The sequence below is a fragment of the Pan paniscus genome, chromosome 21, assembly GCF_029289425.2.
Source record: "Pan paniscus chromosome 21, NHGRI_mPanPan1-v2.0_pri, whole genome shotgun sequence".
In the NCBI taxonomy this organism is placed as follows: domain Eukaryota; kingdom Metazoa; phylum Chordata; class Mammalia; order Primates; family Hominidae; genus Pan; species Pan paniscus.
The window spans coordinates 52,146,725-52,159,391 of record NC_073270.2 but is presented as its reverse complement, the minus strand read 5'-3'; the positions used below and the strand labels follow the sequence as shown (position 1 = coordinate 52,159,391).

Below are 12,667 nucleotides of genomic sequence, written 5' to 3'. Positions count from 1 at the left end.
TGATATATTTGCACATTTTCTACCAATTTACCTTGTGCTTTCTATTTTATATGCTGTTTTTGTGTTTCTTTTTCATCCCTGATCTTTGGTTAGCTGCTAGCATTTTACTTGTTCCCAACTAACTTTTCTTCTAATGACTTGAAAAGTATATGTTTAGTTTCTGTATCTTTGTATTTTTATATACATAGTTGCACATATTATTAATTGACATCCAGAGCTAATAGTATAAATAAAATGAGGCTCCTAGCATGCTTTTACTTCTCTCTCTTACCTCCTTTCCAGACTTCATAACTCTCCATCCTGAGTTATCTCAGATTTTAGTTTATTATTATAGGTTTATTGTTATAATTTATTTAGACTTAAAAGTAAACTTTACTGATTTTCTTGCTCACCTGTGCTTCTTATATCCCTTTTTTTCTTCCTAGATTTATTTTCTCTTTGAATATATTTTCTACACCACGGTTTCTCAACCAGAGGTGATACAGCACCCCCTCCAAATGTGGGGCTGCTGTGTATTGTCACGGGGAGGAGAAATGCTACTGGCATTTAATGGATGATGGTCAAGGACACTAAGTAACCTGCAATGTGTGGATCAGTCTTACACAATGAAGAATTGTTCCACCCCAAATGCCAGTGGTACCCTGTTGAGAAAGGTTACTCTATGTGGACAGTGAATTATAAACTTTTTGAATCTGTTTGTGTGCCTTAAAATGTCTTTATGATGTCCTCACATTCACTTGCAGTTTGGCTGGTTAAAGAATGTTAAAAGAACACTTCAAATTGAACTTAATGGAGTTTAATTGAGCAAGAAGAAAAAACAATTCACAAGTCGGGGAGCCTCCAGAACTGCAGTAGATTCAGAGAGACTTCAGGGATGCCTCATAATCAGGACAAATTTATAGACAAAAAAAGGAAAGTGACACACAGAAATTGAAAGTGAGGTAAAGAAACAGGCCGGGCGCTGTGGCTCACGCCTGTAATCCCAACACTTTGGGAGGCCGAGGCGGGCGGATCACGAGGTCAGGAGATCGAGACCATCCTGGCTAACACGGTGAAACCCCGTCTCTACTAAAAAATAGAAAAAATTAGCTGGGCGTGGTGGTGGGCGCCTGTAGTCCCAGCTACCTGGGAGCCTGAGGCAGGAGAATGGCGTGAACCCGGGAGGCGGAGCTTGCAGTAAGCCGAGATCGCGCCATGGCACTCCAGCCTGGGGGACAGAGCGAGACTCCGTCTCAAAAAAAAAAAGAAAGAAAAAGAAACAGCTAGATTGGTTACAGGTTGGCTTTGACTTATCTGAACACAGTTGGAACACGGAGCAGCATATGAGTGATTGGAGTATGGCTGCTGGGATTGGCCACGACTCAGCTACTGTTACAGATGCATACTCCTAAGCTAGGTTTTCAATCTTGTCTATTAAGTTAGGTTATGGTTAGTCCACAAGTATGGAGTCCTTCTCAGGCCATATTTAGTTCGCTTTAACAAGAATCATAAGTTCACAAGTATTTTCACCAGAAAACTTTAAACATGTTATTCTGTTTTCTTACTTACTATGTTGCAAATGTAAAGTCTGGTGTCAATCTTCTTCTTATTCCATCCTGCCTAATTTTTTTTCACTCTGAAAACATTCAGAGTTTCCTCCTTATCCTTAATGTCCTGAAATTTCATCATGATTTACTTACATGTCAGTGTTTTTACATTCTTCCTGTAAATATTCACTGGTTCCTCTCAATGTGAGTATTTCCAATTTCTAAGAAATTGTCTTAAATTTTTGCCTTGTTTTAGGCACTCTCCTTCCTTAATTTTCTTCTCTCCTCTAATTCACATTAAGCAGATAGTGGAACTTTTACATCTGTCATTCATGTCTCATAACATTTTGTTCATTCTACCCATCTATTTATTGTTTTGCACTGCATTCCGGGAGAATTACTTAGCATGATATTCTGATTCACTGATATACTCTTCAATCCATTTTGCTATTCAACCCATCTATTGAGATTTTTATTTCAAGAATAATTTTTTTAATTTCTAAAACCTCGATGCATTTTTTATTTTTTTAAAATATGAATACAGTAGGCTCTGCCATTTGTCCAAGGTATATAATGATACTTATTCCATAGTCTGGTTCTATTTGCTCTCTTTGTTTCCTCAGGTGTAAGTTCTTTGGTTTGTTGTTTTTGATGTTACTGTTTCATGTGTTGGGTTTTCCAAATATCTGGTGACTCTTGGCTATGTTTTTATTTTGAAGTTTAAAATTTCTTGTCAGCCTATCTGAAAGTGCTTTATCTGTTCACCACAGTCTAACTCCAGGGATAGAATATAAATTTGTTTTCTGGACTTGGAGACCTCTGTTTCTCAACCTGCTCACCCAGGACACAGTTTTGTATTCAGACTTACTGCTGCCATCTGTGGGGAGACACTTATGTAACTTACTATTTAGCCAAAGCAGGGTGGATGGGAGGGAGCTGGTCACCATGCCTGACGGCTTCTATTGCACTGCTCCAAATCAATCCCCTATGTCCCCAACCTCTTTGCTCTAGGTATGTACCACCCTTGGAATGACACCCATTAGTTACTGCCTTGGTGTGTTTGAGGCTTTTTTCACTTCTCTTTAATCTCATCTTTTGTAGTTTCTAAACCACTGGAGACATATGCCTTCCTGATTTTCCATATGGTTTTGGAACACACACACACACACACATTTCTGTTATTTCTAGATATTTAGGGGTTGGGCGAGGCTGCTGTTAGGTATCCCATCTGCCATCTTGACCCAATCATCCGTAGATCACTTTTATGAGAAAAAAATGATAATAGCTACTCCTGGGACCTGCCTCTGTTTCAAAACAGCTGTTTCTGCTGTGACTTGGTGCCCTCTGGCTGCTCCTCCTTTTCTTCCAACAGAATTTACAGTAAAGCCAGGCCTGCCTTTGTGGGAAGGCAGCCATAGTAGAAAGACTGACGCAGCATAAAGAGCATGACAGAGGGGACAGAGCAGAGGCTGTGGAGTCAGATAGGCCATTTGCTAGCTCTGTGACCCTGAGCAGCGGTTGCACTAGCAGAAATAGTAGTGCTAATCTATTAAGTAACAAGCATACATTGAGTATCTGCTATGTCCCAGGCAATATGCTATATGAACTGTATTCCCTGATGCATCCTGCAGGTAGGATTATTATTGTCCCTGTTGTACAAGTGAGAAGAGGCCAGAGGGGTGAGTCTCAACCTCATCATCTGTTAAACAGGAATGATAAGACCTACACTCAGTTTCATTATGGCAGTTAGCGTTAACATAATGCCAGGCATGTGTTGCACACTAAATACCTATTTGCCGAATAGGCAAAAGTGATATAATATATGTAAAATACCTGGCACATACATAGTAGGTATTCATTAAGTGGAAGCATATTACCATTATTATCATTATCCTTATTATTAGCATTCACTGAGATAATGACATTCAAGGATTTTATGTTCTTGGTTTCAACTATGTAAGAACGCCACCACCCCTCCCACCTTCAGATCTATGACATGGACTGATTTATAACTTTGCTGAGGCACGAATTTGAACTACAAGTAGCAAGGCTGGTGAGTGGGCGTGGAAATGTGCCCAGCATCTGTCTTCCAAAATGGGTTTATGTTTTTAATATATGACACCAGTTAACCCTCACCACTACCCCAAAAGGCAAATATCATTATTCCAGTTTTATAGGATGATAAACCTGAAGAAATTGCAAGCTGTGGTCACAGGGCAATGGTTTAGGACTCCAGGCTAAGCAGTTGGATGGACAGACGTGGTTCTTTGTGACTCCAGAAACGAACTCTCTGGGCCTCAGTTTCTTCTTCTGTAAAATGGACCTTACAGTGACTCTTTTGTCAACTCAGTTGGAATTCTACTCATCACTCATGCTTCAATGCCTAGTACAAATGCATTGTGCCACTTCTAAGGATTAGAACCATTCAGGCTGAACTGTCCCCACATGTCCCTACATTCCGCCACTTCCTCCGGCCCTTCATTCACCAAAAGCATCACATGTTGCTAAGAATCAGCTGATTGTACATGCATCTGCTCCCACAACCAAACGGAAAGCAACTTAAGAGAAGCACTTGAGGTGACAATGAGATGAGTCCCCCAAATTTTAGAAATGAGGCTGACCTCTGATAATTAAACGCTTTGTAAAAACGGCATAGAAACAGAGAAATATAATGTCCCCTGTTGCAGTTATTAAGCTGCTGGCTCTCAGCTCCAAACCTACCTTTCCATACCCTGGTCTGTGGTGCTGGAGCTGGAATTCTGAAAAACTGCACTTCTGCTTCACCAGCAGCTCTCTTAGTCTCTGCTAATGGGAGTGCTCAAGGGAGCTACAAGTCTAGAAGAGGAAAAAGCTTTGCTCTTTCCTGTTTGCTTTTTGTGGAATTGTTTTGAGCATCACTTATTCACCTTGGCAACAGCGGTGCAGTGTCTTCTTGTAACACCAGCTGAGTCCAGTTTGCAAGTTTCTTCAAAACTTGCAGACCAGATTCTAAGTCTTAATAATTTCAATGTCTTTTCTTTGTTTCTTTCAGCCCTAGAGGTGGTAGATGCTTTCTGCAGTCGCTACCCCCATGAGACCTTAGAGTTCTTTTGATCCTTTCCAGAGACCTACTTAACAACTTTATACCTGGTTAACAATTCTTTATATTGACTTATGTCTGTTCAAATAACTGGTGTGGTTTCTCTCTCCTGACTCAACCCCGAATGACACATTCCCTTGAGGGGGCAGAACATCCCCTGAGACAAGATGCAACGGTACACCTAAATAAAGACATAAAATCTTCAAAGAAAGATAATGTCCTTCAGAAAAGGGCTTGTCAGCCATAGGCACCTGGCCCAGGGAGGGTCAGAGAATAAACCCCAGGATGACATCCTCAGCAGTGACAAGAGAACAGACCACCACCATCCATAGCCTGGATGACTGTAAAGACTCCTGCTATAGACTGAATAACTGCTTCATGTGCCCCCTACCCTCCACCCCACTGCCCATTCATATGTTGAAAACGAATCCCCAATGTGATTGTATTTAGAGTGGAGCTTTTAGAAGGTGATTAGGTCATGAGTGTGGAACCTTCATGAATGGGATTGGTGCCCTTAAAAAAAGAGACTTCAGAGAGCTCCTTTCCCCTTCTGCCACGTGAAGACACAGTGAGAAGATGGCCATCTGTGAACTAATAAGGCAGCCCTCATTAGACATCAAATCTGATGACACTTTGATCTTGGACTTCCCAGCCCCTAGAACTGTAAGAAATAAATATTTGTTGTTTATAAGCCACCCAGCCTGTGGTATTTTGTTGTAGCAGCCTGATCAGCCTAAGGTAACCTCTACTGGAGGATAAAACCACCCCTTAGTGTCTGCAACCAGCTGCATTTCTTGCTTCTTTAAGCACAGGAGCCCTTCAATGGTCAGGTATAGTCTGGATGAGCAAAACAAACTGTTAATCTTATATAGGTTTGGGGAATAATTTGTTTGGGGATGAGTTTGGTTTCCACGCAGAGAGAGGGGTGACACCAGCCTGAGAAACATACTCACTGCAGTGAATCTGGGGCAGCTTGGCTGATTCTCAAAGCACAGACTATCACTGATTGGTTGGTTTCAGATGCAGATTCAGTGAGATGAGTTGTCATTAACCTATTAGGCTTAAGACCAGTTCTGGTGTTTACTCATTACTAAGGCCATAGAACAATCAGTCTTTTCCTATGAGGGTGGGGGCTTCTTAATATTCACATCCCACTCGGACTCCTTGCTTCCATCTTTGTATTCTACAAGCTAGTCTCAACACAATCTGGTCACAGCAACCAACTAGATATTTTTCAAAACTTAAATCAGATTTTGTCATTCCCCTGTTTGCAAGCTTCCAATGGATTCCTATTATACACAGAATAAAACTAACCCTCTCCACAGCAGGGCCAACAAGGCCCTTAGTAGTAGCTGCCTGCCTTCTCCTTAACCCTTCTCTTCTCTTCTCTTCTCTTCTCTTCTCTTCTCTTCTCTTCTCTTCTCTTCTCTTCTTCTCTTCTCTTCTCTTCTCTCTGCTTTTGTAATCCAACCACCCAGTTGAAGTCATTTTTTTTTTTTTTTTGCTGTTCCTTCTACCTGGAACACCCCACCTTTCACTTCTTACCTGGAAAACTCCTATTCATCTACCAGGTCTCAATAGAATCATCACCTCCACAGGGAGGACCTCCATGACTACGCTCTCCTCCTGCTTTGATTGCTGGAATGTAGGGAGGTGAGCCTAACCATTTTCCTATTACATTTATCACAGTTTATAGTCACACTGATATGTTTGTTTGCTTCTTTATATGCTGTCTGTCTCCCCTGTATCACTGTGAATGCCAGGAGGACAGGGACCATGTTTGTTTTGATCACTAACATACAGCCACTAGCTAGCAGACACGGAGCACTCAACAGATGTTTGTGGAAAGAATAGATAGACGATCATATGTAGAGGTCTTCCTAGATAAACCAGAGCCTCGTCTCATGGTCACTTCCCGCAGCCAGCCCTCCACAGCCAGGCCTTCACTTCCTCTATCATGGCTACCTCAACTTTTCAACAAATGGGCAGCTGCTCTGGACAAACTGAGCCAGTTCTGTAGAACTGAGTGTAGACACTCAGGGAGGTGTCTAGTGAAGCAAAGTGACCATACACCGGTTAAGGAACCCCCAAACCCGCCCCAGGCTCTGGGTTCCAGGACTCAGCTACAATTGAAGAGGATGAACACAATGGATGGTGAGACAGGGTCGGGAGTCAGCAAGACTAGCTCATTCTCCCCACCCCAACAACCGCCCCCCCCACACACACACACATCTGTTCAGGCCATTAAGACCAACTCTCATTGACTGAATACCTCTCTGAAGTAGAAGCAGGAACTTTACTTGCTTTTCTTTGTGTAACCCCTGCACCAGACCCATGAGTTAGTTCCTACTATTACCGCAGGACCCACAGTAAGGTTGGCAGTATTCAGCCAGCATAGCCACACCAACTGTTAAAATATTGAAATTCTTCCATATTCATTGGTAAATAGTAGCTGCCTCAAACCACTCTTCCCCAGCAACGCTGACCTCATCTTCCACCTCCAATGCCCCACATTCCAGTAAGTAAAAGGGTTAAAGCCTTGGATATACTGTGGGGGAGGCAGAGGGACTGTCTCCTGGGACCCTGGGGGGCGGGGGGGGTGCTGTCTGTTCTGATCTGTCAGTACTGGTGCCTCCCTGGGTGCTAAATATTTTGCATTGTTCATTAGGACTGTCTGCTTTGTTGTAGCCAAACAAAATGTTGTACTATTGTAATGTTGTTACTATTGGACAAGCAGATCCCAAGGGCCAAGCTGAGCACTGGCTGGGGGCTTGTCTCTGGTTCAGACAGATGCAGGGGATTCTAAGGCCAGCCACCCAGTGAGTCTACAGCCTCCCTGAGCTTGAATACAAAAAGCAGCAAACTCACCACCAAGTCCCAGCCTGGTTACCATTTTCAGAAGCACTGAGCCCTTGCTGTGTGTCTGCTCTGAGTGAGGCTCTGTACAAGGAGACTTGCCAGGGGGCACTCCAGACCCAAAGAAGGGCAACGTGGTCATTTCCAGGGCACAGACCTGGAAGGTCAGAGTCCACTTGTTCAAGCCTCTGATCTGCCACTTAATAGCGGTACAGCAAATGACCTAATCTCTCTGTCAGCTTCCTCGTGTGAAAAATCGAAGTCCTAACAATAATTCCTAATTCAGGGGGTCAGGGTAAAGGTTAAGTTAGATGCAGTATGTAAAGTCCTTAGGAGTAAATAAATTAATGTAAAATCCTTAAACAGCCCCTGATCCCCACCCCAATGTTATATTGCTAAGTGGCAGCTATTATTTTTATTTACTGTGTGCATTAGAAATTTTGCAAATCTCAGCCAGCTGCAGTGGCTCATGCCTGTAATCCCAAAACTTAGGGAGGCTAAGGCAGGAGGATCACTTGAGCCCAGGAGTTCGAGACCAGCCTGGGCAACATAGTGAGGCCCCCATCTCTACAAAAAACTTTAAAATTACCCGGGCATGGTGGCGCGCGCCTGTAGTCACAGCTACTCGGGAGGCTGAGGCAGGAGGATCGCTTGAGCCCAGGAGGTTGAGGCTACAGTGAGCCATGACCGCGCCGCTGCACTCCAGCCTGGGCAACAGAGTGAGACGCTGTCTCAAAAAAAAAAAAGAAATGAAAATTTTCAAATCTCATTGTTTCCCCAATGCCCCCCCCCACACACACAAATTTTCAAATCTCATTGCTTCCCCAATCACACACACACACACACACACACACACACACACACACACACACACACACACACACACACACACACACACACACACACACACACACACACACACACACACACACACACACACACACACACACACACACACACACACACACACACACACACACACACACACACACACACACCCCCCCCCCCCATACAACCGGCTTGCTTGATGTTGGAAGGTGGCTTCCGATGCCAGCAGAGGGCGCTGGTCTCCCGCAGGCGGCTTGAGCACGCCTTCCAGGGGCTGACAGCCACTGCTCACCAAGAGTCCGGCCCCTTCCTGGGCTCCACTCACACAAATACACCATAACCACGTCCCCCGCCCCCCAGTTCCTGGAAGAACGATCTTCGAAAATTAAGTTATTGTGAGTTATGTGAACCCCTAGCCTGCAAGCGCTGGTGCTAGACTGGCTGGCTGCCTCCTGCCCTTTTGCTTCCCGTTTCAAGAACCAAGTCACCATGAATTTTCTTAATGATACTTTATTCGCCTTTTTAGCCATTTTTCTTCTCTTTCTATCTGAGGCAGAGAGTGGTCTTAACGGAGACAGCGCGCTATTGCAGAAAAGACAGAGGCCTTGAAATTAAATAGAGCCGGGTTTAAATACTGGCTTCACCACTCAACCAGGTAACCGTGGGCAAATGTCTAAAGTCTCTGTGCCTCAGTTTCCTCGTTTGTAAAATAAAGGTGATAGCAGTATGTGCTTCGTAGAAACATGAGGATCAAATGAGATAAATCATGTAAAGACCTTAATACATAGTCTCATCTATATCCAGGATTAATAAGTGTGAAAAAAATGAAGAATTAAATGCGCAGTGGAATGCTGTTTCCACTGAGTGGTGTAAACAGAAAGTCGGACTGACTGAGTACCAGCCAGGCTGAGGTGCCTTAGCAAGCTTTTCACATCTCTAATCTTCAATCTTTCTCATCTGCAAAATGGGCACACTAATCTGCCATAGAAAGTTGACAGTTTTAAGTGTGGTAATGTGTATAACAGCCTCCAGTATAACTCTTGGCACATAGTAAACCCATGATAAATGCTAGTTCTATTTCCTTTAGCAGATAAATGAAGGTTTTGGCATTTATGAGCTACCATGTAAAAATCCTTTTGGGACGGGCACAGTGGCTTACGCCTGTAATCCCAGCACTTTGGGAGGCCAAGGTGGGCAGATCACTTGAGGTCAGGAGTTCGAGACCAACCTGGCCAACATGGTGAAACCCCGTCTCTAATAAAAATACAAAAAAAAAAAAAAATTAGCCTGGTGTGGCAGCAGATACCTGTAATCCCAGCTACTTGGGAGGCTGAGGCGGGAGAATTACTTGAACCTAGTGGGTGGAAGTTGTGGTGAGCCGAGATCACGCCACTGCACTTCAGCCTAGGCAACAGAGCAAGACTCCATCTCAAAAAAAACAAAACAAAAAAGCCTTTTGTTGTGGTGGCAGGGATTGTATTTGACAATAATTCTATGTGAGAAGGGCCATGATTAATCTGTAACTGTTTAGAAAGATTTAAGTATAAGTCAAGTTCATAGAGACCTTCCATTTACCCATAGGTCATTTTTGTTTACTCAGTGATGCAACCATTATTTTACATGGTCAAAATAAGATATTGACCCCATATTATGTACTATAATAGATATGTTCTAGGTAGCAGAGATACAGCTATGAACAAGACAGTCAAGATCTCTGCCATCATGGAGCTTACAACTAATGGGGAAGTCAGAAAACAAAACAAAGTAATATGACATGCAGTGCTAGGGAGAAGACTAGAGCAGGTTAAGGGAAGAGAAGGGTGGAGCGGCTGGATGATAGGAGACAGTGCTGTCAGGGAAGACTTGGAAGAGGAGATAACAGAGCATGGCCTGAATAAAGTGAAGATGGAAGCCATGTGATGAGCTGGGGGAAGAGCATTCCAGGAGAGGGAACAGCAAGTGCAAAGGCACAGAGATGAGAAGAAACTGTGTGTTCACAGAATGGGGAATTAGTATGTAAGACTCAAACAGTAAGTTAGGGCGAGAGTAGGAATAGATTAAGTCTGAGAAGTAAAGTGCCAGATCATCTAGGGTCTTGTAGACCGTGGTAAAGATTTTGTCTCTAAGCTCCCCACCACTCTAAAGATGGGCCATATTTGCCCGGTGTGGTGGCTGATACCTGTAATCCCAGCACTTTGGGAGGCTGAGGCAGGCAGATCACTTGAAGTCAGGAGTTCAAGACCAGCCTGGCCAACATGGTGAAACCCCGTCTCTACTAAAAATACAAAAATTAGCCAGGTGTGGTGGTGCACACCTGTAGTCCCAGCTACTTGGGAGGCTGAGGCAGGAGAATCTCTTGAAACTGGGAGGCAGAGGTTGCAGTGAACCAAGATCATGCTGCTGCGCTCCAGCCCGAGTGACAGAGGGAGACTCTGTCTCAAAAACAAAAAACAAACAAAAGTCAAATGGATTAGAGAACTGAGAGGGGTAGATAATTCACTCACACAATAAGTACTTATGGAAGGCCTACTATAATTTTAAAATTTTATAATTTACAATTTATTGAGCACTTAAATGCAGACATTTTGCTAACTGTTGTATATTTACAGTGATCTCATTTCTCAAAACAATCCATTAAGGCTGGTACTGTTATTCTCCCCATTGTACACATGAGGAGACAGGCTCAGAGAGATCTAGTAACTTACCCAGGGACAAACAGCTGGTAAATAGCACAAAGGTCTGCAAGGTTACAAAGCTCAGAATCTCTACTATCCTCTCCCACGTGCCAGACACAATTGCATTTGTGTAATCATGACATTCAGCTGCAGGTACTCCTCCTATTTGATTCCAGCCTGAAAACAGGGCACCTGAACCTAGTTGCCCACTGGGAGCAGCTGAGGTGGAGGAAGAGGGATCTGGAACTCTGCACTTCTGTGCAGTCTTGGTGGAGCTGTCCATCAAGTTGCCTGCCCTCCTTAGCTAAAGTGTGGACATGTTACCTGAGCTCAGCCAATCGAACCCTTGCTCCAGGGACTTTGACTCATCAAAGAAAACTCTGGTCAAGAAAGGGAAGAAAAACATGGAATTGATTCACTTGCCTGCCTAAACTCTCAAAGCATCTCCACTTTCTGTCCTTTTCTAAGCCTGATTCTCCAGCTTCCTGTTACCTCTGTGAGTTAAACACTAGCCTGCCAATAAAATCTTTTTTGGGTAAAGTTAGCCAGAATTGATTCCTAAGACTTGCAATCAAAGAACCTGCACTGGCAATATCAGGGGAAAAAAAAATGACACAGTCTTGTAAAGCTCTCAAGTGAGTGATTCATTCCTTGGATAAATGTGTTATTAAGCAGAGCCAGGACTAGGATGAAGCAAACTGAGGCACCCAGGGTACAAAATTTAAGCCTTTCTTCCTCAGTGTTGTGTGAGTGCAGGGTTGGCTCAAACAGCCCTCCCTGCTATCAAAGTTAATAATAAAAGGAACGGAGAAGATCATTTCGCTTTCACATAAGAGTATGAAGTGAGTGTCCCAAGTAGGCAGGTAGCATTTGGCACCTCCTGTGCTGTAGCTCTGTCCCCTAGCACATCATCGTCATCATCACAAGGTCAAGGCTGGGTCCAGCCAGTGAGAAGGAGGAAGAGTAACTCCTGCCAGAGCTTTAGCAATGTTAGCTATGGCTAAGCCTCAACCTCCCCAAGCCTCACTTTATTCACCTGTAAAATAGGACTAACAAAAATCATCTTTAATTCCAGATGTTTCGAGGATCAAATGAAACAACATATTTAAAACTGCTTTGCAGACTGCGCAGTGGCCTATAAGTGGTAGTCACTACATCGTCTCTTTGCTGAGTATCAGTTTCTTTATCTGCAAAGGGACAGCTGAATACACACCTCCCAGGATTGTTGTAAGAATCTGCTAGACGAACGATTAAAGTATAAACTTTGGAATCCAACAGGCATAGGTTGGCATCTTGCTCTGCCTCTCACCAGCTGTAAGATCTCGGACCCTCTCTGAGCCTCAGTTTCCTCATCTGCAGCGAAGGGATCACGGTGCTCCCTCCATCACACGGCTGCTGTGAGCATGAAGAGAGACAGCAGGAGTGAGTCCTTGGCGCGGTGCCCGGCCTTGTTCCGATCCGCAGGTGCAGTGACGAATGCCACCTCCCACGGATCCCTTCCAACAGCACAGCTGAGTTGTACCCTTCTGCCTCTGCTCAGCGCCCACGGTCAGCCCTGGGTGCCGGTATAATTAGCTCCAACTCGGTGGTGAGCAGCGCGGTTGCTCACAGCCTCTGACACGACTGTCACCTCCCACTCAGTTCCCCAAACCACAGCTATCCCCACTGTTGAGTGTGCGGTAAGTGCCCGCTGGGCACAGGGC

At 44.1% G+C, this 12,667-nt stretch overlaps 1 long non-coding RNA gene across 1 annotated transcript in view; it reads right to left on the bottom strand.

Moving 5' to 3' along the window:
• Window positions 1-7,262: 7,262 nt before the first annotated feature.
• The window catches only part of LOC129394904 (uncharacterized), a 36,158-nt gene continuing 30,753 nt past the window's right edge, over window positions 7,263-12,667 (bottom strand). Inside the window, exon 5 of the long non-coding RNA XR_008622293.2 lies at window positions 7,263-12,359. This is a non-coding gene — a long non-coding RNA (uncharacterized LOC129394904). The remainder of the gene's footprint in view (window positions 12,360-12,667) is intronic.